Source organism: Pelophylax lessonae, assembly GCF_965119305.1.
Source record: "Pelophylax lessonae genome assembly, chromosome: 2".
In the NCBI taxonomy this organism is placed as follows: domain Eukaryota; kingdom Metazoa; phylum Chordata; class Amphibia; order Anura; family Ranidae; genus Pelophylax; species Pelophylax lessonae.
In genome coordinates this window covers 525,861,156-525,885,780 of record NC_138769.1, presented here as the reverse complement: position 1 = coordinate 525,885,780, position 24,625 = coordinate 525,861,156, and positions in this window count along the sequence as shown.

Here is a 24,625-nt window from a genome sequence, read left to right as displayed (position 1 = left end):
TCTTGCCTCCCTCTCCCTCTCCCCCCTTTTCGATCCCCTCACCCCCCTGTCTCACCCTCACCCCCTCTCCCCCCTTTTTCTCTCACCCCCCTCTCTCTCACCCCCCATGTCTCTCACTTTTACCCACCTCTCTCTCTCACCCCCTCTCTCTCTCTCTCACCCCCTCTCTCACCCCCTCTCTCACCCTCCTCTTTCTCACTCCCACCCTCCTCTCTCTCTCTCACCCCCTCTCTCTCTAAACACCTCTCCCTCTTACCCCCCCTTCCTCTCACTCCCTTCTTTCCCTCACTCATCCCCCTCTCTCTCCCTCTGACCCGCTCTGCCATAAGATATAAACTGTATTAAAACATTACATTTGTTTTTACTAGTAATGGAAGTAATCAGCATTTTTTTAGCTGGACTGCAACATTGCGGCGGACAAATCGGACACCTAACTGACACTTTTGGCACTTTTTTTGTGGGACCAGTGACACTAATACATGGAACTGCAGATGTGGATGGGAGGGAACTCCTGGAGGGGGAGGGCAAGTTCAGGGTGTGTGTTAATGACGTCAGCTGCTGAACTACTACCTTAGTTTACAAACAGTTTTCAGTTCCCAAATACCAGGACAAATACCGGGATGGAGCAGGAAGTAATGGAGGAGTTTTCTATAGGAGACATTGGAAGCTGAAGTAAACCCTTTCTTAGAATATAAAGAAAGCTTTTTTTTTCTGCAGCCTACTGTAGGTACATTAATGGTATATTGGTACATAGGGATGCTGAAATTTAGAAAAAAAGTCTTTACGCTCATTCCTACTTTCCACATTTGTCTGATCCACATTTAACCTATTATAACTATAGTAAATAGGGGCCTAACATAAACTAGAATGTGTATTATGATCAGAAGGGAAAATCTCTCTCTAAGATTACCCAGCAAATTTGTTGTGAATCTTTATAATTATACCTCTAAGTGTCCCATTCAAGGTGCTAGTCAGTTATGCCACATGATACAAAGGCAAAACTGATGATGCTCTGTCACTTGTTGGGCTACAGGATACAAGAATCCCAGTAATAGCAGGACACGACTGAAAGTTGAAAGCCAGCTGTCAATCAGGCAGCTGGGTGGATCCCAGAAATATTGTCAAGATCCCTGATGAATTTGGTGCGTCTACATATTCCTGTCAACTGACAGTCCTAACCCACTATCAGCTAACTCTGTGTCACAGAAGTACATTACTAAATGTACTCCTGTGACCCAAAAAAGAAGCATAGCCATGAAAAGTTTAATCCATATCACAATTTTAAAGAGGTCAAATTGGCGTAAACAACTACTAAATAAAATTGCTGAGGATATGAGCAGACAATATTACATTTCACATTAAAATAAAGGGATCATGCCTAGTGAAACAGATAAACACATAGGCAATGTAAATATATTTTAAAGTGCCAAGTAAACATAAACACACTATAATCACTTGTTATAAAATAATCTAAATACATGTAATAAAATTTGACATAAAAACTTTTTTTAAGTTTGCACTTCAAAATTCAGAAATTACCAGAGTAAATATAGAAATATAAAGCAGTTACCAGAATAAATAAATGGAAATTGCTGTTTGGGGAGAAATCTGCAATGATAAATGATGGTGTTCAAATCTCTTGGGATGGAAATCTGTGTATTCAAAATGATTCCCGGTGCAATAATAATCGTTCTGTGTGATCTTCTGTGTATGGTTTATGTATCTGTTTTAAAAGTATGCCTCTTACTACATTAACCAGATGTCCTATTATTGAGAATAAATGGTTACTGGTTTTTCAACATTAACAGAAAAATTTAAGGCACAATATTGAACAGCAAGTTTAATGCCACTATGCATCGAAAATTAACACTTATAAGGTTAAATTATTTTTTGAACGCAAAGAAAGCACCCTCCTAGTTATACTAATAAGGACTCCAAATGGATTAGTAAAGAATAGAGAATATAAAGGAACCCAACAAATGGCTGCACAACCAAAATTTATGTAAATGTTAAACAATTCTATTTATTTAAAATATAAAATACTGTACTGTAATATGAACTCTTGAATCCTAATAACTTGAAACAGGATCAGAAGAACAAAAACAGGTTCCCTGATCTATATCCACTTATAACAATCGTGTTCGTATTAAGATTTTTGCAGTCTCCTGTGTAAACATAAACTGGGATACGATCCTATACTCCTAGACAAGTTATTTTGTTAATAACGATGTATTAAGCTTGGTTTCAAAATAAGATGATTTATTTATGGTACTTATATAGCGCTGTCAATTTACACATTGCTTAACACATATATCATACATTCACATTAGTCCTTGCTTTCAAGGAGCTTACAATCTAAGATCCCTAACTCACATTTATACATGCACATACTAGGGCCAATTTAGACAGGAGCCAATTAACCTACCAGCATGTCTTTGGAGTGTGGGAGGAAAAAGAAGTACCTGGAGGACACCTGCGCAGGCACAGGAAGAACATGCAAACTCCAGGTAGGGAGTGTCGTGGTTGAGATTCAAGAAAAGCGACTCTAGTGCTGCAAGGCGGATGTGCTAACCATTTAGACCCCATTCACACTAGCGCGACTTGTCAGGCGACTGGCAGGCGTCGGTCGCCTGCCATTGATTAGCACAGGACCCGTTCTAATAGGAGCGACACAAGTTGCTCCGACTTAGAAAAAGGGTCCTGTACTACTTTTGGGCGACCTGGAGGTGACTTGCATTGACTTCAATTATATGAAGTCCGTGCAAGTCACGCCGAGGTCGCGGTGCACGCTGTGCACCGCGACTTCACAGGTCGCACCAGCAAGTAGTGTCACCCCTGTCTGAACGGGGTCTTAGCCACTGTGCTTTAATCAAGTGGTATAACAATAAACAAATTTAAACCAATAACATAACAAGCATTAATAAAATAAGGCCAAATATGTGATTAAATTGGTAATAAAGGCTTGGCTTAAAAAAAAAAAAAACAAAAACAAACAAACATGTTATACTTACCTGCTCTTTGCAGTGGTTTTGCACTGAGCAGCCCCAATCCTCTTCTTCTCAGGTCCCCCGCCAAAGCTCCTGGCTCCTCCCTCTTGACCAGTTCCCCAATAGCAAGCCACTTGCTATGAAAGCACTGTTGTATCCTCGCTCCTGAGCCCTGCTCTATGCATCCATAAGACACATAGAGCTGTGGGTGGCTCCGCCCACACTCTCTTCTCATTGACTCAATGGTCAGCCAATGAGGAGAGGAAGTCCTGGGACAGCCGAGGCTCTTGTGCACATCACTGGATTGACAGGTGAGTATTATGGGGGCTGAGGGGGGAGCAGCACACAGAAGGTTTTTGACCTCCATGCATAGGAATAAGCACATGTAGCTAGAACCCAGGTGCATACTTGGCCAGAAGGACCCCCCCCCCACAGCATTTTATCATATCAACAATTTACTGGATTAGTAAGCCTGTAAATAACATACCAGATCAATGCCGATCCAAGCTTTACCACCTTACACTGGAGTTGAACACAGTGTGCTATAGTACCTGCTTGCTATGTTAACAATCCTGCAGCCACAGATTCTCTCTACATCTCAAAACTCTTTTTGGAACCCAACTCACATTCAGTTACAGCCATTGATTAGGTTAGACTTACTTGCTCCTCGCTCAGACTTTATTTAAGAGATTTCATGAAGGTTTTTATTCCTTAGGGACTTCATTTGCAATTCTCTATATTAGGTCATATGAAGTCTGGTGGGTGGCCTGCTCTGCAAGAGATCAACAGCAACCCATCACTTTTCTGTCCAGACAGGCTAACTTTGTAGTATTTGTAAAAATCATGTTCTACTAGTACGTCCTTGTTGGGCATATATTGTAATGTTAGTTTTTTTCATGCAGCCTGTGGGCTGAACAAAAAAAGAGAACCTAACAGATTCCTCCATTCACATCGATCGATGTGGATGAAGAAATCTCCGCCAGAAAGTGTGTGGTATGCCCACCATTAGATTTCCCAACATCCACCCACTTCTAATTATGGGCATAAATGCAATGTTCTATTTTTCATGCAGCCCATTGGCTGACAGAAAAAAATAACTTAATAGATTCCTTAATTCACATCGATAGATGTGGATGAAAAAATCTCTGCCAAGAAAAATGCAAAAAAATATATGGTGAAGCATATTGAGGCTGATTCTGACATGCTCCTTATCGTGTAGGCCTCTTCACTATTTTACCTTTGTTTGGACACTTTGGCCAATAAATTTATAGGTACCTAGTGTGACTTACAGGTAAAAAAAGCACCTGGTTGTCAGGGACTGTTTTAACCGCTAATAAAAAATTGAACTGCTAGCGCTAGCAGAGATCAGACCTAACTCTGCTAAGGCTGTGGATTTGTGTGCTTTCCATTTTCGGATGATTGATTGAACAGTGCTCCGTCAGATGTTTAAAGTTTAGGATATTTTTTAATAATCTAACCCGGCTTGAAACTTCTCCACAACTTTATCGCTGACCTGTCTGATGTGTTCCTTGGCCTTCATGATGCTATTTGTTCACTAAGGTTCTCCAACAAGGGCTTCACAGAACAGCTTTATTTACACTGAGATTAAATTACACACAGGTGGACTCTATTTAATAATAGATGACTTCTGAAGGCAATTGGTTCTACTAGATTTAGTTAAGGGTATCAGAGAAAAGGGGGACTGAATACAAATTTTTTTACCGCCGATACCGATATTTTGGTCATCGGATATCGGTATCGGCCGATATCTGCCGATATTTTCGGACATTACATTTTTTTTTTTTTTAATGTTTACAGGTACTGTGGTGGAGGAATATGGGGGTCTAAAATACTCCAAACCCCTCCTCTGCACTTAAAAGCATTTAAAACGCCAACTTTGTCTGTTTTGAATGCTGTAAGTTTTTTTAATTCGGCGTCACCTGTACCCAGAAGTGATGTCATCTCATGACATCACTTCCAGGTACTCGGCGGGGCCGAATTCAAAGAAATGGAGACCCGGTCAGACGGCGGCGGTGAAGGTAGGATGCCCGGGTCTCCCGGTGGGACAGGAGACCCGGGCAAGCTGCGGAAGGTGGTGGGAGGGGGGGGATGTCCCCTCCCGCTCCTTGGAATGACAGCCGAGTGGCTTCTCAGCCGCATCGGTTGTCATTACAAGACAGCCGACTGTCGGCTATGGACACCGGTACTGGGGTGATACCTCTAGCTGCAGGCATCACCCCGGTACAAACACTTTCCCGAAATTGTAAGCAATATCGGTAAATCAAAAGGCCGATTCCGATATATCGGGCAAAGTGTATATCAGCCCTCGATATATCGGCTTTGCCGATAATCGGTCGATCCCTACTTTTCAGGTATTTATTTGTAAACAATTTTGAAAACCATTTCTTATTTTCCTTCCGCTTCACAATGATGTGCCACTTTGTGTTGGTCTAGCACATAAAATAAATTTACGTTTTTGGTTGTAACATGACAAAATTTGGAAAATGTCAATGGGTATGAATACTTTTTTCAAGGCACTGTATATACACTGTATATAAAACATAGACATGTTTTTAAAAATGTAAACACACGTTATTGCAACCTTAGGTTGACTGATTTCACATACATGTCTAAAAAACATTAAAAAGTCCATAGCTTGTCTTTAAAATATAATCTAAGTTTGGATTAATGTTATAAGCCTAGCTTGTTCGCTTCAGGCTTCCTAGGTTTTAGCACAGGCTGGCTGTCAAAATCTGCTACAGAATGCATTTTGAATAACTTGTCCACTACCTCAATTTTTTATTTTGTTACACCAGCAGCCTATCTGGATTCTAGCGAGAACTTTGACACTGTACTGCACAGAAATCTGATTAGCAATTTCCAGCCTCTCGTATTGTTCTCTAAAGTAATTGAACAGATATATTGCTCCCACTTTGTGAAATTGACCATTTTTATATAATAAAATAGTGTGCAACTGGTTGGTGCAGTTTGACATGTGCATTAAATTTCTTTCTAATTCTTATAAAAGAGGTCATTTTCACAATGGGAAATGTGACACTTTTTTTTTTCCATGTTATGCATTGACAGCCAGTAAAAGTCCTATACATTGCTATGATTTTGGGTTATATTTCTGTTTTAATTATTTATTATTATTATTATTTGTATTTTTGTAGATTCTGGAAATTTAAAAGGAAGCATAGTTTAATTTCAGCAAACACATGTTTTTACCTTAAATAATGTTTTGTATGACTTTTACATTTTTACAAGATTTCTTGTTTCCTTTTTTGTTATTTCATTTATGGATTAGTTACTAGAATGACTTTTCTAAAAACTGCTGAGCTAATATAACAGCCACACAGGGAGTGTATTGTTTTGAATAAGTGAGTCACCTCATAGGACCTGATTTACTAAATGTTATGAGCATGGAAATAATTGTAATGATAAATATTAATACTTACACTGCCTTGTTGTCGTTGCGAATGGGTTTTTCAGAACAGTTGCTTTGTTTGGTAGATTCAGCTTTTAAAATCATAGTGAGCAATGGTGTTGCTTGTCACCTTAACATTTTTTGGTGGAAGATTTTCAGTGCACATTTTAGATGGGTGCAAAATAGTCATGCTTCATCCAGATAAGGCTGTTTTTTGCACCTTATATACAGATATATCACATTAAAGTGTATGTTGTCCTGACATTTTGTCAGGATTATTGGGGAGATTAAATAAAAGAAAAATTGAATTTTTTAAAAGCCATGTATATTCAGTTCTATATAGAGATTTTGAGCAGTGGAGCATCCATTTTGTTAGGGGTGACCATCAGTTCATGTTCTTTTGCAAGATGCCTTTACAGAGAGTCTTGAAATTTCAACAAGACGATTTCTGTCTTTCTTTGGTCGTAAATAATGAGGCCCTATTTACATCTTATCAGATAAGAGATGATGTAGTGCCAGTCCAGATGTTTGTCTGTCTGTATTTTACAATGAACAATAAGTTCAGTATATTTTTTTTAAAGGTTCACTTAAAAATACGTTTAAGAAAGCATCATCATGTGTAAGGACTTATGTGTCTTGAAACTAATTACTTAATTTTTAAGTAGGTGGAGGAGAGGTTTTCTAAAGCATAAAAGTTTATTTACATCTTGGCTAAGTCGTATAAATCCTACAAGCCAGACACCATACCAGTCACTGATGGCCAGTCCAGCTTATAATATTATCTGTGTATAACAATGAACAATAGTTGAGTGTATTCTATTAGATTTATTTACGCTAAGTTTTAAAGGTACATTATATCATGTGTAAGAAAATATTAGCAATAATTATGCGTGTGTGTGTAACATATGTATACATGCATATTTAGGAATGCTTTGTATGCCACATTTTGGTTTTATATTTTCACATAATAATCTTACTTGGATGAAGCTAATTACTTCATTTTAGAAACGTTTGTGTAGGTCTTGTTTAAGTTTTATGACCGCTATAGATCTTCCAATCTAGCCTATGAGTCTGGCAGCATATGACATGGTAAAGTGATTTAATTACTTTTGCCCAGCCAGGTCATAAGGTTATCAGTGTAATAATAATGCTATTATATGCTATATACTGAATCTAATAAGTAATACAATACTGCCCTCTTTGTTGACTGCTACTAAATGTAGTCTCTGGGTAAATCAGTAATTTCCAATCTATATATATATTAATTATTAATAATATATCCTTATTAAATGGCGTTACCAGGTTCAATCCTTACCAAGATACATGATGGAGATATTAGATGGACATGTATATACCATGAGAGTATGGATAGATTCTTATGTTGTTTTTATGATTATTCTTAAATGAAGAACTTATCATACAATTCTAATATCCAATATACTGTTTGACTAGTAGAGGTGTCACCCAATGACCTCACCAGTTAATGGATAAGTAATTCCAACCAATGAGGATAAAGTTCCTCCTTCTGGGTTCGGATTATGGTACTTTTACTGCCATTTTGTTCAATGCAATATAAAAAGGAAAACCCAGATGTAATAGGACACATACATTGCAACAACATTCATTACACTTTCAACACATGTGCTACTTACATCCATACATATACTCATCTATACATACTCCATTTTGCTCCATCCCTTATCTGAAACTTCGAAGGACGCCAGATGAAACTCCTCCCTAACCGGCCACCATTTTGGGAAGGCAGCCATCTTAAGGACTCTGGTAACGACCATTTTAAGCTAGCAGCCATTTTAAATGTGGTAAATATACCTTGCTGTTTATCCCATTATTATTTACTATTGTTTATTTCCTTCCTTATATGTTTTATATTTCCTATTTAAGGGTAACGAGATTACAGTCCCAGCCGTATGAACCATATTCGATTTTTCTCTAAAAACTGATTTTGTTTTTATACGTTTTTATTAATATAAAGTTTAGCGCAATATTAGCGATTTTGCATAGCCTATTCTCACTCCAACTGCAGCCGAGTGACTGTTGGCTGCGCAATTCGCAGACAATTGTGGTCTGATTATATAGAACACTTATCTATGGTTTCTACTATACCTGGGGAAAACGTAATATTGCTTTCTTTTTCATTTTATCATTGAGCTACATATCACATTGCATTTATCGTTTTAAGTTTCTATTTTATGTAAAAGTTATCTCTTTGTAACACCTCAAGTCTAACCATTTATTGTGAATACATAACCATTTATTGTGAATACATGTCTTGTGAATAAATATACTTATATATTCCCTACTGTAGACTGTATTCACTAAGATTGGTATATGCTGTTAAAAAGAAATTAATTGATTAAAAATAACTCGTTACATATTGATTTGTGGAAATAATTTGAGATTCTCCTAACTTACAGATCTTTGCTTATTTATAGGGTTGAGCGGACACCTAGATGTCCGTGTTCGACTGGTTCGGCCGAACTTTAAAAAAAAGTCCGGGTCCGTGTCCCGGACTTTTACCGAACTTTTCCCGGACACCGAACCCCATTGAAGTCAATGGGGACCCGAACTTTAAGGCACTAAAATGGCTCTAAAACACCAAAGGAAAGGGCTAGAGTGCTGCAAATGGTAGCAAAACGTAATTAAGAGCATGGCAAGTGCTCTGCAAACAAATGTGGATAGGGAAATAACTTAAAACAACAAAAAAAAACAGAAAAATAAAACAATGTTCTTCTTCATCTCTGAAGGACGAGGCCCATATGGAGTAGGAGGGAGGTTGAGGTGGTGGTGGATGTGGCGGTGACATAGGCATGCGCACAGGGTGTGCCGGGTGTGCCTGGGCACACCCTAATCACCTAGGGCACCTAGCATTGCCAGTGAGGAGATGGGAAAGATCTCCCTCGGACCTGCTCTGCTCTATTTCTCTTTGCCTACAGGTACATGGCCCCGATACATTACTCTCCCTGCTGGCAAACACATGCATGTGTATTTCAAATTTGGGGTGCACACCTTAATGCAATAGGCTGCGCACACCTATGGGCGGTGTAGGTGGAAGCGGCGGTGGAGGAGGACCAGGGCCGGATTAAGAGCATCATGGGCTTGGTGCTGAGGATTTTGAAGGGCCTTAAGGGCCGTGCCTTGCCATGCACCCAGAGGAGGAAGGGTGCAGCCATGCATGCCTAATTCAACATGGGATGCTGTCTCTGAAGCCCATAAACACATCCATGCATCGGCAACTGTCCCTCCTTGTCCGGCCTTCGCGCTGTGTGGGGAGGTTCTGAGGGTGCTGCCTGGGGAAGCGAGCATAGAAGCCAGACTTCTGTGTTTACAAGTGACAGAAGAGCGGTAACAGTGAATATGGCCAACCCGGGGCCTATATAAAAGGTAGGGGCCTGGAGCTGCAGCTCCAATAGCCCCTACGTTAATCTGGCCCTGAGGAGGAGGACGAGGTAGCCAACACTGCTTCTTTTCACAAATTTTAAATGAGGGTACACCCCAAAAGAGTGAGAAAGAGCAAAAATGGAACAATGGGTGGGTAAGGTCGGTATCCATTGCTATTCTGCATAAGGTACGGAAAAGTCCCGTGGGATCCATGCCTGGTTCATTTTAATGAACGTGAGCTTGTCCACATTGTCTCTGGACAGGCGGCTGCGCTTGTCTGTTATAACGCCCCCAGCCGTGCTAAATACCCGTTCAGATAATACACTGGCTGCAGGGCACGCCAGCACCTCCAAGGCGTAAAGGGCAAGCTCAGGCCATGTGCCCAATTTGGAGACCCAGAAGTTGAAGGGGGCAGACCCCTCATTCACTACATGTAGGCGTGTGCACACATACTGCTCCACCATGTTGGTAAAATGCTGCCTCCTGCTAAGACGTTCCATCTGAGCTGCTGGTGCTGCTGTTTGTTGTGGCGTGCTGACAAAGCTTTTCCACATTTCGGCCATGCTAACCCTGCCTTCTGAGGTGCTGGCGGTGCCCTGGTTGCGTTGGCGACCTCCTCCTCCTCCTCCTCTGCCTTGTGCTTCCACTGCGGCCCCGCTGTCAGATGGGAATGCCAGCAGCATGGCGTCTACCAGCGTGCGCTTGTACTCGCGCATCTTGCGATCGCGCTCCAGTGAGTGAATTAAGGACGGTACGTTGTCCTTGTAACGGGAATCCAGCAGCGTGGCCACCCAGTAATCAGCACAAGTTAGAATGTGGGCAACTCGGCGGTCGTTGTGGAGACACTCCAGCATGTAATCGCTCATGTGTACCAGGCTGCCCAGAGGCAACGAAAGGCTGTCCTCTGTGGGAGGTGTATCGTCCGTGTCCTCTGTATCCCCCCAGCCACGCACCAGTGATGGCCATGAGCTGGCCTGGGTGCCACCCTGCTGTGAACATGGTTCCATCTCCTCCTCCAGCTCCTCCTCCTCCTCATCCTCCTCATCCTCCAGAACTGTGCCCCTGCTGGACAATTGTGTCCCTGGCGTTTGTGTGTGCAGGAACCCACCCTCGGAGCCCCTTGCGAATGACTGCCCTGAAAGCCTTGGAAATGTTACCTCTTCATCCTCCTCCTCCTCCTCATCCTGTGCCACATCCTCTTCCATCATCGCCCGAATTGTTTTTTCAAGGAGGCATAGAAGTGGGATAGTTAAGCTGAGAACGGCATCATTGCCACTGGCCATGTTGGTGGAGTACTCAAAACAGCGCAACAAGGCACACAGGTCTCGCATGGAGGCCCAGTTATTGGTGGTGAAGTGGTGCTGTTCCGCAGAGCGACTCACGCGTGCGTGCTGCAGCTGAAACTCCACTATGGCCTGCTGCTGCTCGCACAGTCTTTCCAGCATGTGCAAGGTGGAGTTCCACCTTGTGGGCACGTCACATATGAGGCGGTGAGCGGGAAGGCCGAAGTTACGCTGCAGCGCTGCCAGGCGAGCAGCAGCAGGGTGAGAACGCCGAAAGTGCGCACAAACGGCCCGCACTTTCTGCAGCAGCTCTGACATATCGGGGTAGTTTTTAAGGAACCTCTGCACCACCAAATTCAGCACATGCGCCAGGCAAGGGATGTGCGTCAAACCGGCTAGGCCCAGAGCTGCTATGAGATTTCGCCCAGGCCGGGCTTGAGGCTCGCTGGCAGCAACCACTCATTTGTCTGCTGTTCCATGCTCCTCCACAACTCCGGCGCGGTGTGTGGTTTGTCCCCCAAACAGGCAAGTTGTAAAACTGCCTGCTGTCGTTTACCCCTGGCCGTGCTGAAGTTGGTGGTGAAGGTGTTACGCTGTCCGGATGAGGAGGCGGTAGAGGATGAGGAAGCGGAGTAGGAGGAGTTAGGAACAGGAGGCAAACTGAAGCGCCCTGCAATCCTCGGTGGTGGAAGGACATGCGCCAAATTGCTATCCGCCTCAGGCCCATCCGCCACTGCATTTACCCAGTGTGCCGTTAGGGAGATATAACGCCCCTGACCGTGCTTACTGGTCCACGTATCGGTAGTTAGGTGGACCTTGGCACAGATGGCGTTGCGCAGTGCACACCTGATTTTTTTCCCCCACTTGGTTGTGCAGGGAAGGGATGGCTTGCCTGGAAAAGTAGTGGCGGCTGGGCACGACGTACTGTGGGACAGCCACCGACATAAGGTTTTTAAAACTGTGCGTCTCCACCAGACGGAATGACAGCATTTCAAAGGCCAATAATTTTGAAATGCTGGCATTCAGGGCCAGGGATCGCGGGTGGGTAGGGGGGTACTTCCTCTTCCTCTCAAGTGTTTGGGAGATGGAAAGCTGAACGCTTCCACGGGACATTGTGGAGATGGTTGTTGGTGACCCAGGTGGTGGTGTTGCTGACAGATCGTCTGTTTGCGGGGTGGCAGGTGCAGGTATCACTACAGATGTGGCTGGAGCGGCCGAGACTGCAGCAGAAGAGGAAGCAGGATGAGCCAGAGACGTTTCTTGGTTTTGAAGGTGTGTACTCCACTGCAGCTCGTGCTTTGCACTTAGATGCCTGATCATGCAGGTTGTGCTCAGGTTGAGAAGGTTTATGCCTCGCTTCAAGCTCTGATTGCACAGGGTGCAAACCACTCGTGTCCTGTCATCAGCACATTTTCTAAAGAACTTCCACGCTAGAGAACTCCTTTGAGCTGACTTTGGTGCGCTCGTTCCCTTGCTGCGTTGGGCAGTAGCGGGCGTAGTGTCTAGGGCACGGCCGCTCCGCTTCTGCACCCTGCTCCCTCTTCTGCTGTGCTGGTGGCTCTGTGCGACCACCGCCTCTTCCTCCAAACTACTCAGGTCACCTGCATGACGTTCATTCCATGTGGGGTCGAGGACCTCATCGTCCTCCACATCATCTTCCACCCAGTCTTCACCCCTGCCCTCCTTGTCGGTCTCCACAATGCTGAACGCCGCAGCAGTTGGCACCTGCGTTTCGTCATCATCGGAGACGTGCTGCGATGATCCTTGCATGTACTCATCTTGAGAAATAAGTGGTTGGGCATCGCTGCACTCAATCTCTTCCACTTCTGGGGCAGGGCTAGGTGGATGGCCCTGGGAAACCCTGCTGACAGAGTCATAAAAAAGAAGAAGAGACTGCTGTATGGCTTGGGGCTCAGACTGCTTGCCTGATTTGCATGGGGGTGAGGTGAAAGACGGTTGGACATCGGCTGCAGGTGCCAACTGTGACCTTTCTGCAGTAGACTGGGTGGGAGACAATGTGAAGGAACTGGAGGCACTGTCAGCAGCAAACCAATCTACTATCGCCTCCACTTGTTCTGGCCTCATCACTTCTAGGGGCGTATGATGCCCTACCAAATACTGATGCAGGTTCTGTCGCCTACTCACACTTGAGGAAGGTGTTTCACTTGTGCTTGTAGCTGGCACAGATCGACCACGTCCTCTCCTTGCAACAGGAGCTCTACCAGCAGCACCACGACCCAGGCCACGGCCCTTATTTGACGGTCTCCTCATATTTCTGTAATTTAAGATCTTGCCCTAGAAAGGTTTTTTTTGAATAGCGGAATAGGAAATATGATCCAAAAGAGTGTATGTATCTCGCACGTACAAAACCACACTAGGCCCAAATTACTATTATTTCTACCCCTAAAAGGATTGATGAGGAGTAGGAGGAGTATGGAACAGACAGCACCCTCAAATCTTCAGAAGTATGAGATGAACCTCAAAAACTTGGAAAGGTGGATCTCACACGTACCGACACAGACTATCCCGCAATTCAATTGATCCTCAAAGGTTTTTATTGAATAGCGGAATAGGAAATATGATCAAAAAGAAAGTGTATGTATCTCACACGTACACCACCACACTAGGCCCCAATTACTATTGTTTGTACCCCTAAAAGGATGGTTGAGCAGTAGGAGGAGGAGTATGGAACAGGCAGCACCCTCAAATCTTCAGAAGTATGAGATGAACCCCAAAAACTTGGAAAGGTGGATCTCACACGTACCGACACAGACTATCACGCAATTTAATTGATCCCCAAAGGTTTTAATTGAATAGCGGAATAGAAAATATGATCAAAAAGAAAGTGTATGTATCTCACACGTACACCACCACACTAGGCCCCAATTACTATTGTTTGTACCCCTAAAAGGATGGTTGAGCAGTAGGAGGAGGAGTATGGAACAGGCAGCACCCTCAAATCTTCAGAAGTATGAGATGAACCCCAAAAACTTGGAAAGGTGGATCTCACACGTACCGACACAGACTATCACGCAATTTAATTGATCCCCAAAGGTTTTAATTGAATAGCGGAATAGAAAATATGATCAAAAAGAAAGTGTATGTATCTCACACGTACACCACCACACTAGGCCCCAATTACTATTGTTTGTACCCCTAAAAGGATGGTTGAGCAGTAGGAGGAGGATTATGGAACAGGCAGCACCCTCAAATCTTCAGAAGTATGAGATGAACCCCAAAAACTTGGAAAGGTGGATCTCACACGTACCGACACAGACTATCACGCAATTCAATTGATCCTCAAAGGTTTTTATTGAATAGCGGAATAGGAAATATGATCAAAAAGAAAGTGTATGTATCTCACACGTACACCACCACACTAGGCCCCAATTACTATTGTTTGTACCCCTAAAAGGATGGTTGAGCAGTAGGAGGAGGATTATGGAACAGGCAGCACCCTCAAATCTTCATAAGTATGAGATGAACCCCAAAAACTTGGAAAGGTGGATCTCACACGTACCGACACAGACTATCACGCAATTTAATTGATCCCCAAAGGTTTTAATTGAATAGCGGAATAGAAAATATGATCAAAAAGAAAGTGTATGTATCTCACACGTACACCACCACACTAGGCCCCAATTACTATTGTTTGTACCCCTAAAAGGATGGTTGAGGAGAAGGAGGAGGAGTATGGAACAGGCAGCACCCTCAAATCTTCAGAAGTAGGAGATGAACCCCAAAAACTTGGAAAGGTGGATCTCACACGTACCGACACAGACTATCACGCAATTTAATTGATCCCCAAAGGATTTAATTGAATAGCGGAATAGAAAATATGATCAAAAAGAAAGTGTATGTATCTCACACGTACACCACCACACTAGGCCCCAATTACTATTGTTTGTACCCCTAAAAGGATGGTTGAGCAGTAGGAGGAGGAGTATGGAACAGGCAGCACCCTCAAATCTTCAGAAGTATGAGATGAACCCCAAAAACTTGGAAAGGTGGATCTCACACGTACCGACACAGACTATCACGCAATTTAATTGATCCCCAAAGGTTTTAATTGAATAGCGGAATAGAAAATATGATCAAAAAGAAAGTGTATGTATCTCACACGTACACCACCACACTAGGCCCCAATTACTATTGTTTGTACCCCTAAAAGGATGGTTGAGCAGTAGGAGGAGGAGTATGGAACAGGCAGCACCCTCAAATCTTCAGAAGTATGAGATGAACCCCAAAAACTTGGAAAGGTGGATCTCACACGTACCGACACAGACTATCACGCAATTTAATTGATCCCCAAAGGATTTAATTGAATAGCGGAATAGAAAATATGATCAAAAAGAAAGTGTATGTATCTCACACGTACACCACCACACTAGGCCCCAATTACTATTGTTTGTACCCCTAAAAGGATGGTTGAGGAGTAGGAGGAGGAGTATGGAACAGGCAGCACGCTCAAATCTTCAGAAGTATGAGATGAACCCCAAAAACTTGGAAAGGTGGATCTCACACGTACCGACACAGACTATCACGCAATTTAATTGATCCCCAAAGGTTTTAATTGAATAGCGGAATAGAAAATATGATCAAAAAGAAAGTGTATGTATCTCACACGTACACCACCACACTAGGCCCCAATTACTATTGTTTGTACCCCTAAAAGGATGGTTGAGCAGTAGGAGGAGGAGTATGGAACAGGAAGCACCCTCAAATCTTCAGAAGTATGAGATGAACCCCAAAAACTTGGAAAGGTGGATCTCACACGTACCGACACAGACTATCACGCAATTTAATTGATCCCCAAAGGATTTAATTGAATAGCGGAATAGAAAATATGATCAAAAAGAAAGTGTATGTATCTCACACATACACCACCACACTAGGCCCCAATTACTATTGTTTGTACCCCTAAAAGGATGGTTGAGCAGTAGGAGGAGGAGTATGGAACAGGCAGCACCCTCAAATCTTCAGAAGTATGAGATGAACCCCAAAAACTTGGAAAGGTGGATCTCACACGTACCGACACAGACTATCACGCAATTTAATTGATCCCCAAAGGATTTAATTGAATAGCGGATTAGAAAATATGATCAAAAAGAAAGTGTATGTATCTCACACGTACACCACCACACTAGGCCCCAATTACTATTGTTTGTACCCCTAAAAGGATGGTTGAGGAGTAGGAGGAGGAGTATGGAACAGGCAGCACCCTCAAATCTTCAGAAGTATGAGATGAACCCCAAAAACTTGGAAAGGTGGATCTCACACGTACCGACACAGACTATCACGCAATTTAATTGATCCCCAAAGGTTTTAATTGAATAGCGGAATAGAAAATATGATCAAAAAGAAAGTGTATGTATCTCACACGTACAACACCACACTAGGCCCCAATTACTATTGTTTATACCCCTAAAAGGATGGTTGAGCAGTAGGAGGAGGAGTATGGAACAGGCAGCACCCTCAAATCTTCGAAGGTTGAGATGAACCCCAAAAACTTGGAAAGGTGGATCTCACACGTACCGACACAGACTATCACGCAATTTAATTGATCCCCAAAGGTTTTAATTGAATAGCGGAATAGAAAATATGATCAAAAAGAAAGTGTATGTATCTCACACGTACACCACCACACTAGGCCCCAATTACTATTGTTTGTACCCCTAAAAGGATGGTTGAGCAGTAGGAGGAGGAGTATGGAACAGGCAGCACCCTCAAATCTTCAGAAGTATGAGATGAACCCCAAAAACTTGGAAAGGTGGATCTCACACGTACCGACACAGACTATCACGCAATTTAATTGATCCCCAAAGGATTTAATTGAATAGCGGAATAGAAAATATGATCAAAAAGAAAGTGTATGTATCTCACACGTACACCACCACACTAGGCCCCAATTACTATTGTTTGTACCCCTAAAAGGATGGTTGAGCAGTAGGAGGAGGAGTATGGAACAGGCAGCACCCTCAAATCTTCAGAAGTATGAGATGAACCCCAAAAACTTGGAAAGGTGGATCTCACACGTACCGACACAGACTATCACGCAATTTAATTGATCCCCAAAGGTTTTAATTGAATAGCGGAATAGAAAATATGATCAAAAAGAAAGTGTATGTATCTCACACGTACACCACCACACTAGGCCCCAATTACTATTGTTTGTACCCCTAAAAGGATGGTTGAGCAGTAGGAGGAGGAGTATGGAACAGGCAGCACCCTCAAATCTTCAGAAGTATGAGATTGTGTTCACTGCACCCCACAAAGATTGTGTTCACTGCACCTCAAAATGGATTTTGTTCACTGCACCCCACAAAGATTGTGTTCACTGCACCCTAAAATGATTTTGTTCACTGCACCCCAAAAATATTGTGTTCACTGTACCCCCCAAAGATTGTGTTCACTGCACCCCACAAAGATTCTGTTCCCTGTACCCCACAAAGATTGTGTTCACTGCACCCCACAAAGGATTTTGTTCACTGCACCCCAAAAAGATTGTGTTCACTGCACCCCAAAAAGGATGTTGTTCACTGCACCCCAAAAAGGATTTTGTTCACTGCACCCCAAAAAGATTGTGTTCACTGCACCCCACAAAGATTGTGTTCACTGCCCCCCACAAAGGATTTTGTTCACTGCACCCCAAAAAGATTGTGTTCACTGTACCCCCCAAAGATTGTGTTCACTGCACCCCACAAAGGATTTTGTTCACTGCACCCCAAAAAGATTGTGTTCACTGTACCCCCCAAAGATTGTGTTCACTGCACCCCACAAAGGATTTTGTTCACTGCACCCCAAAAAGATTGTGTTCACTGCACCCCACAAAGGATTTTGTTCACTGCACCCCAAAAAGATTGTGTTCACTGCACCCCAAAAAGGATGTTGTTCACTGCACCCCAAAAAGGATTTTGTTCACTGCACCCCAAAAATATTGTGTTCACTGTACCCCCCAAAGATTGTGTTCACTGCACCCCACAAAGATTCTGTTCCCTGTACCCCACAAAGATTGTGTTCACTGCACCTCACAAAGGATTTTGTTCACTGCACCCCAAAAAGATTGTGTTCACTGCACCCCAAAAAGGATGTTGTTCACTGCACCCCAAAAAGGATTTTGTTCACTGCACCCCAAAAAGATTGTGTTCACTGCACCCCACAAAGATTGTGTTCACTGCACCCCACAAAGGATTTTGTTCACTGCACCCCAAAAAGATTGTGTTCACTGTACCCCCCAAAGATTGTGTTCACTGCACCCCACAAAGGATTTTGTTCACTGCACCCCAAAAAGGTTGTGTTCACTGTACCCCCCAAATATTGTGTTCACTGCACCCCACAAAGATTCTGTTCACTGTACCCCACAAAGATTGTGTTCACTGCACCCCACAAAGGATTTTGTTCACTGCACTTTAAAAAGATTGCGTTCACTGCACCCCAAAAAGGATTTTGTTCACTGCACCCCAAAAAGGATGTTGTTCACTGCACCCCACAAAGGATTTTGTTCACTGCACCCCAAAAAGATTGTGTTCACTGCGCCCCAAAAAGGATTTTGTTCACTGCACCCCAAAAAGATTGTGTTCACTGCACCCCACAAAGATTGTGTTCACTGCACCCCACAAAGGATTTTGTTCACTGCACCCCAAAAAGATTGTGTTCACTGCACCCCAAAAAGGATGTTGTTCACTGCACCCCAAAAAGGATTTTGTTCACTGCACCCCAAAAAGATTTTGTTCACTGCACCCCAAAAAGGACGTTGTTCACTGCACCCCGAAAGATTGTGTTCACTGCAGCCCAAAAAGATTGTGTTCACTGCAGCTCACACACAGAAAAATGGATGTGGATCACTGACACCTGCCTATCTCCTATCCCACACCACACAGCAATATCGATTGTAGTTTGTAGAACACAGTTTCCCTAAAATTCAGCAGCAGCAGCCTCTCCCTAACAGGATTGAGAAGAGATCGTAGATCAGGATTGAGTGCAGAGTCACCCCACCCCCCACACAGCAATATCGATTGTACTTTGTAGAAGACACTGACCCTATAATTCAGCAGACTCTATCCCTAAAATGCCTACAACTCGCCCTGCCTAAACACTCCGACCTGTCCCTCAATTCTATCCGGACACAAATGGTTTTTTCCTGCCTGTCTTTCCCTAATCAGCAGCCAGCACGTTGATGTGTGCTCTGTCCCTGATCTAAGCAGCAGAATGAAGACGCTGCGACTGCCTGGAACTTATAAAGACTTGGTCACATGCTTCAGACGGCCAATCACAGCTACTGAGACATTTGCAGGCATGGCTGGGATGGCTTAAGGCACACCAGTTAAACGATTGTTGATTGGCTGTTGAAAGCCCGCCATGAAAAGAGCGCCAAAGCATGCAAAACCCGGAAATAAAACGACCGAACACGGATTTTTACCCGAACATACAGTAAAGTGTCCGTGTCCGTGTTCGGGTACAAAAAATCCAATTATTCGGTACGAACACGAATAATACAGTCCGTGTTCGCTCAACACTACTTATTTACATAAATGGAGACACTGGTATATCAGAGCAGTATAAATATTCTGACAATTTCATATTCCTGATATGTGACTATTGTACCATATACTTGTGTTAAAAAGTATAAGGTTCTCTTTGTATTGATTCCTTTGTGGGAAATCTCTAGTGATCCTGCTAGTCCCTATTCTTTCCTTTTTCAAACTGACCATACCAGGCAAAGAAGCACATTCATCCCAGTGTGGTCAGTTTTCAGCCTAACTGTCCTCCAATAGCCAAGACTTCTGCTCACACACCCCCTGCACAGCTGTTCACTGGGAAGATCAGTGCACTGTTGTTTCTCTGAATCAATGCCCACTGCAGTCTTCACCTCACCTCTCTAAACCCTTATGTAGCAGAGAACAGGGGTCATGTGATCACTTATTAAAAAAGAAAAAAAGGCTAATATATATATATATATATATATATATATATATATATATATATATATATATAATCTCACAAAAGTGAGTACACCCCTCACATTTTTGTAAATGTTTTTTTATATCTTTTCATGCGACAACACTGAAGAATTGACACTTTGCTACAATGTAGTAAGTAGTGAGTGTGCAGCTTGTATAACAGTGTAAATTTTCTGTCCCCTCAAAATAACTCAACACACAGCCATTAATGTCTAAACCGCTAGCAACAAAAGTGAGTACACCCCTAAGTGAAAATGTCCAAATTGGGCCCAAGTAGCCATTTTCCCTCGCTGGTGTCATGTGACTCATTAGAGTTACAAGGTGTGAATGGGGAGCAGGTGTGTTAAATTTGGTGTTATCGCTCTCACTTTCTCATACTGGTCACTGGAAGTTCCACATGGCACCTCATGGCAAAGAACTCTGAGGATCTGAAAAAAGTATTGTTGCTCTACATGAAGATGGCCTAGGCTATAAGAAGATTGCCAAGACCCTGAAACTGAGCTGCAGCATAGTGGCCAAGACCGCACAGTGGTTAAACAGGACAGGTTCCACTCAGAACAGGCCTCGCCATGGTCGACCAAAGAGGTTGAGTGCACATGCTCAGCTTCATATCCAGAGGTTGTCTTTGGGAAATAGATGTATGAGTGCTGCCATCATTGCTGCAGAGGTTGAAGGGGTCAGCCCGTCAGTGCTCAGACTATACGCACACACTTCATCAAAATGGTCTGCATGGCTGTCCTCCCAGAAGGAAGCCTCTTCTAAAGATGATGCACAAGAAAGCCTGCAAACAGTTTGCTGAAGACAAGCAGACTAAGGACATAGATTACTGGAGCCATTTTCTGTGGTCTGATAAATCCAAGATAAACCTTCTTGGTTCAGATGGTGTCAAGTGTGTGTGGCAGCAACCAGGTGAGGAGTACAAAGACAAGTGTGTCTTCCCTACAGTCATGCATGGTGGTGGAAGTGTCATAGTCTGGGGCTGCATGAATGCTACCGGCATTGGGGAGCTACAGTTCAGTTGAGGGAACCATGAATGCCAACATGCACTGTGACATACTGAAGCAGAGCATTATCCCCTCCCTTCAGAGAGTAGACCACAGGGCAGTATTCCAACATGATAACGACCCCAAACACACCTCCAAGATGACCACTGCCTTGCTAAAGAAGCTGAGGGTAAAGGTGATGGGCTGGCCAAGCATGTCTCTAGACCTAAACCCTACGGAGCATCTGTGGGGCATCCTCAAACAGAAGGTGGAGGAGTGTAAGGTCTCCAACATCCACCAGCTCCATGATGTCTTCATAAAGGAGTGGAAGAGGACTCCAGTAGCAATCTATTAAGTTCTAGTAAACTCCATGCTCAAGAGGGTTAAGGCAGTGCTGGAAAATAATGGTGGCCATATTGACACTTTGGTTCCAATTTGGACTTTTTCCCCTAGGGGTGTACTCACTTTTGTTGCCAGTGGTTTAGACATTATTAGCTATGTGTTGAGTTATTTTGAGGGGACAGCACATTTACACTGTTATACAAGATATTCACTCACTACTTTACATTGTAGCAAAGTGTAATTTCTTCAGTGTTGTCACATGAAAAGATATAATAAAATATTTACAAAAATGTGCGAGGGGTGTACTCACTTTTGTGAGATACTGTGTATATATATATATATATATATATATATATATATATATATATAATTAGATATACATATCTTCCAGACACCATGAAGGATCAATATGCCATACTCCCCAAAAATCACACCGATGGAAAGAACGGCAATGCCAATTGGCCCTTCTCCCGGGTGAGTGAGGGACTCAGGCGTAATGATAGGTAGGTGAAAACTAATAAGAAAAATATGCAGTCATATATATGGCCTAGCAAGAGCTATTAGGGAGTATATTGCACCACCCAATAAATGCATAGAAAAAAATATCACAATACACCCCTAAAATAACATAATATGGGCTTCTCCTAGGTGAGAAATGTCCATATTATCATTTAATATGGCTTATATTTTATGTTTAACAGTTTCATTTTATGGGCTGTTCACAGTCAGCTGTGGGCAGGATATGTTTATCAGTGCTTGTGAAAAGTCCACCCTCCCTACATCAGTTTTATTTCCATAGAACGCTATACACACTGTAGGATTCTTGGTTAGACCTGCAACTTTCAGGGAACTAACATGTCCTTTCGTACACTGGTAATGTTTCTATAGGATTTTGGAAACTATGTCTGATTTAGATCCTCTAATGCAAATGGGTTTACTAGCACAGGTATAGTCTGGGACTCTGGGTATAGTTGTGAACATATCTAGCACCCTGAGTATCCTGACTTCCTGGCTACCTGGTATTTAAACTTAACAGTCTATTGGGCCTTGGGTTGTTTGTCTCTTTATCGTCCTGCCCCTTCATTATACCCAGCATTCTCATACATATCAAAAAATTAGAAGAAAATCATTGTACCACCTTTTTGCAATGACTGGCGTGAATCCATGTATCCCTTCTACCTTGAGGGATGTTGGTGTAACCAGACACTCTTAATAGCCTGTCAAACCGAGAGTTGAGACTCCTTCTGACGTGTCTCCTGATTACTACCCAATCACCAAGCCTTACTTTAAGACTTTTAGTATCCTCATTTGGATCTGGTAGGGATTAAAACACACTGTTATGCATTTTTGTCAATTGCTTTTGAAGCTCTGCAACACATCTAGTGAGATCTGAGTGTGTGGTTTGCAATTTCTGTGGTAAATAGAGACCTGCTTCAGAAGAGCACCCAAAGAGTGCCCATACCTCTCTTGGGAGTGTTCCTGACAAAGGAAAACACGTAAAACAATCTTTACTCAACTTGTTTTTTTTTTTTTTACCATGCAACCTTTCTACCTTTCCGCTACTCTGTGAGTGATATGGAGTGTGAAAGGCTTTCTCAATATTTAGTGTGGATAGGACCTCTTGTAGAACCCTTCCTGTAAAGTGAGTACCCCTGTCACTTTTGATAGATTCTGGAATTCCATACCTGCACACTACCTCAGACAAGAGCTTTTTCTGTGGTTTGTACTGTACCCCTAGAGACTGGCTAGGCCTCAGGCCATCCTGAAAAATGTCTATACAAACCAAAGCATGTTCATAGGGACCAGACTGTGGGAAATCCATGTAATCTATTATAGTTCCCTGGAAAGGACAGTCTGGCCTAGGGGTGAGCTTTTGTGGGGTGCTTACAGCTCTACCAACATTGTACCTAGCACAGGTAAGACAAGAAGCAGTATATTTTGCAGCTACTCCAGGAAAACCTGGTGCTAACCAGTGTTGCATTACCAAGGTGGTCATTAGAATCTTTGAGTTAACACGGTCCATGAGTTGCAGCTGCCACCCTCGGGTATAGGGCCTGAGATCAGACAGAAATGCTCCTCCATCCTCCAGCAACCAGTTACATCCTGTGTTGCACTTTTCTTCCTCCACTTCTCACACTCCTGTGAGGGGGCTTTTTCTGCAATGATATCAAGATTGCCATACTTACCAGAGTTGGTTGCTTTCCTGCAAGTGTCAGTACCTGTATAGGGACTTTTTCCAGTGCTGCCTCTTTCGCTGCTCTGTCGGCCCTTGTGTTTCCTGCAGCTTCTTCTGTGTCCTCTCTTGCATGTGCCTTGTTTTTTTTTAAATAAATGGCCACCATGGTGGGACACTGGGAGACTAAGAACAGTCTCTATTATATCTGCATGCTTTATTGGCTTACCAGCTGAGGTCAAAAAGTTACAAGCTTTCAAAATTATGACCAAAATCATGTCAATGTAAATGTTAACTCTTTAAAATTCACAGGCCTTTGCCAAAGCCATCAGCTCAGCTGCTTGGGCTGAGAGCTTTAGATTTAATGCCTCTGAATTCCTTTTTTCCCTTTGTTTATTTATTTATATATTGCTGTTACTACTGTATACCCAGTTACATGCTTACCCTCTTCTGTGTATAAACATGCTCCATATACCTGAAGGGTCTCATCAGGGCTTTAGAGAGGAGCCTTTTTGGCAGGGCTCAAAGATTCGGACTCTGTCATCATCAGCTCAAAGCAGTCATGAGGGGTATTAAACAAACACTTTCTCCTCCTCCTCTAGTGCCTGCTCTTGTACTGGAAGTAAACTGGCTTCAACACATTGCACTGTTTTATTTTGATATGGTCACTACTCAACAGGGCACACTCATACACTGATATCCGTGCTGAGGAGATGTGTCTGGTTTGTGCCCTGTGGAGTATCTCCTGTACAGCATGTGGGACAATTATGGTCAGAGGATGTTCCAAAACTATATAAGTTGTTTGGTTTTTTCCAGCAGCTCCTTGCAGGCTGCTGCGGCCCGCACACAGCTGAGGATCCTTTTATTAAGTTGAGTCAAGCTGGCCAGAAACATATGCTAGTGGCCGCTGTTTGCCCCTGTGTTCTTGTGTGAGAACCCCAGATGCGTGTCCATTCAACTAAGTAAAAGGTTTTACCACCTTTGAGAGAAAAAGGGCGGGAGCAAACTGTAACCCCTCCTTCAGTTCACCCAGACAGGCTATCTCTTCCTGATTTAAAGAGACAGACCATC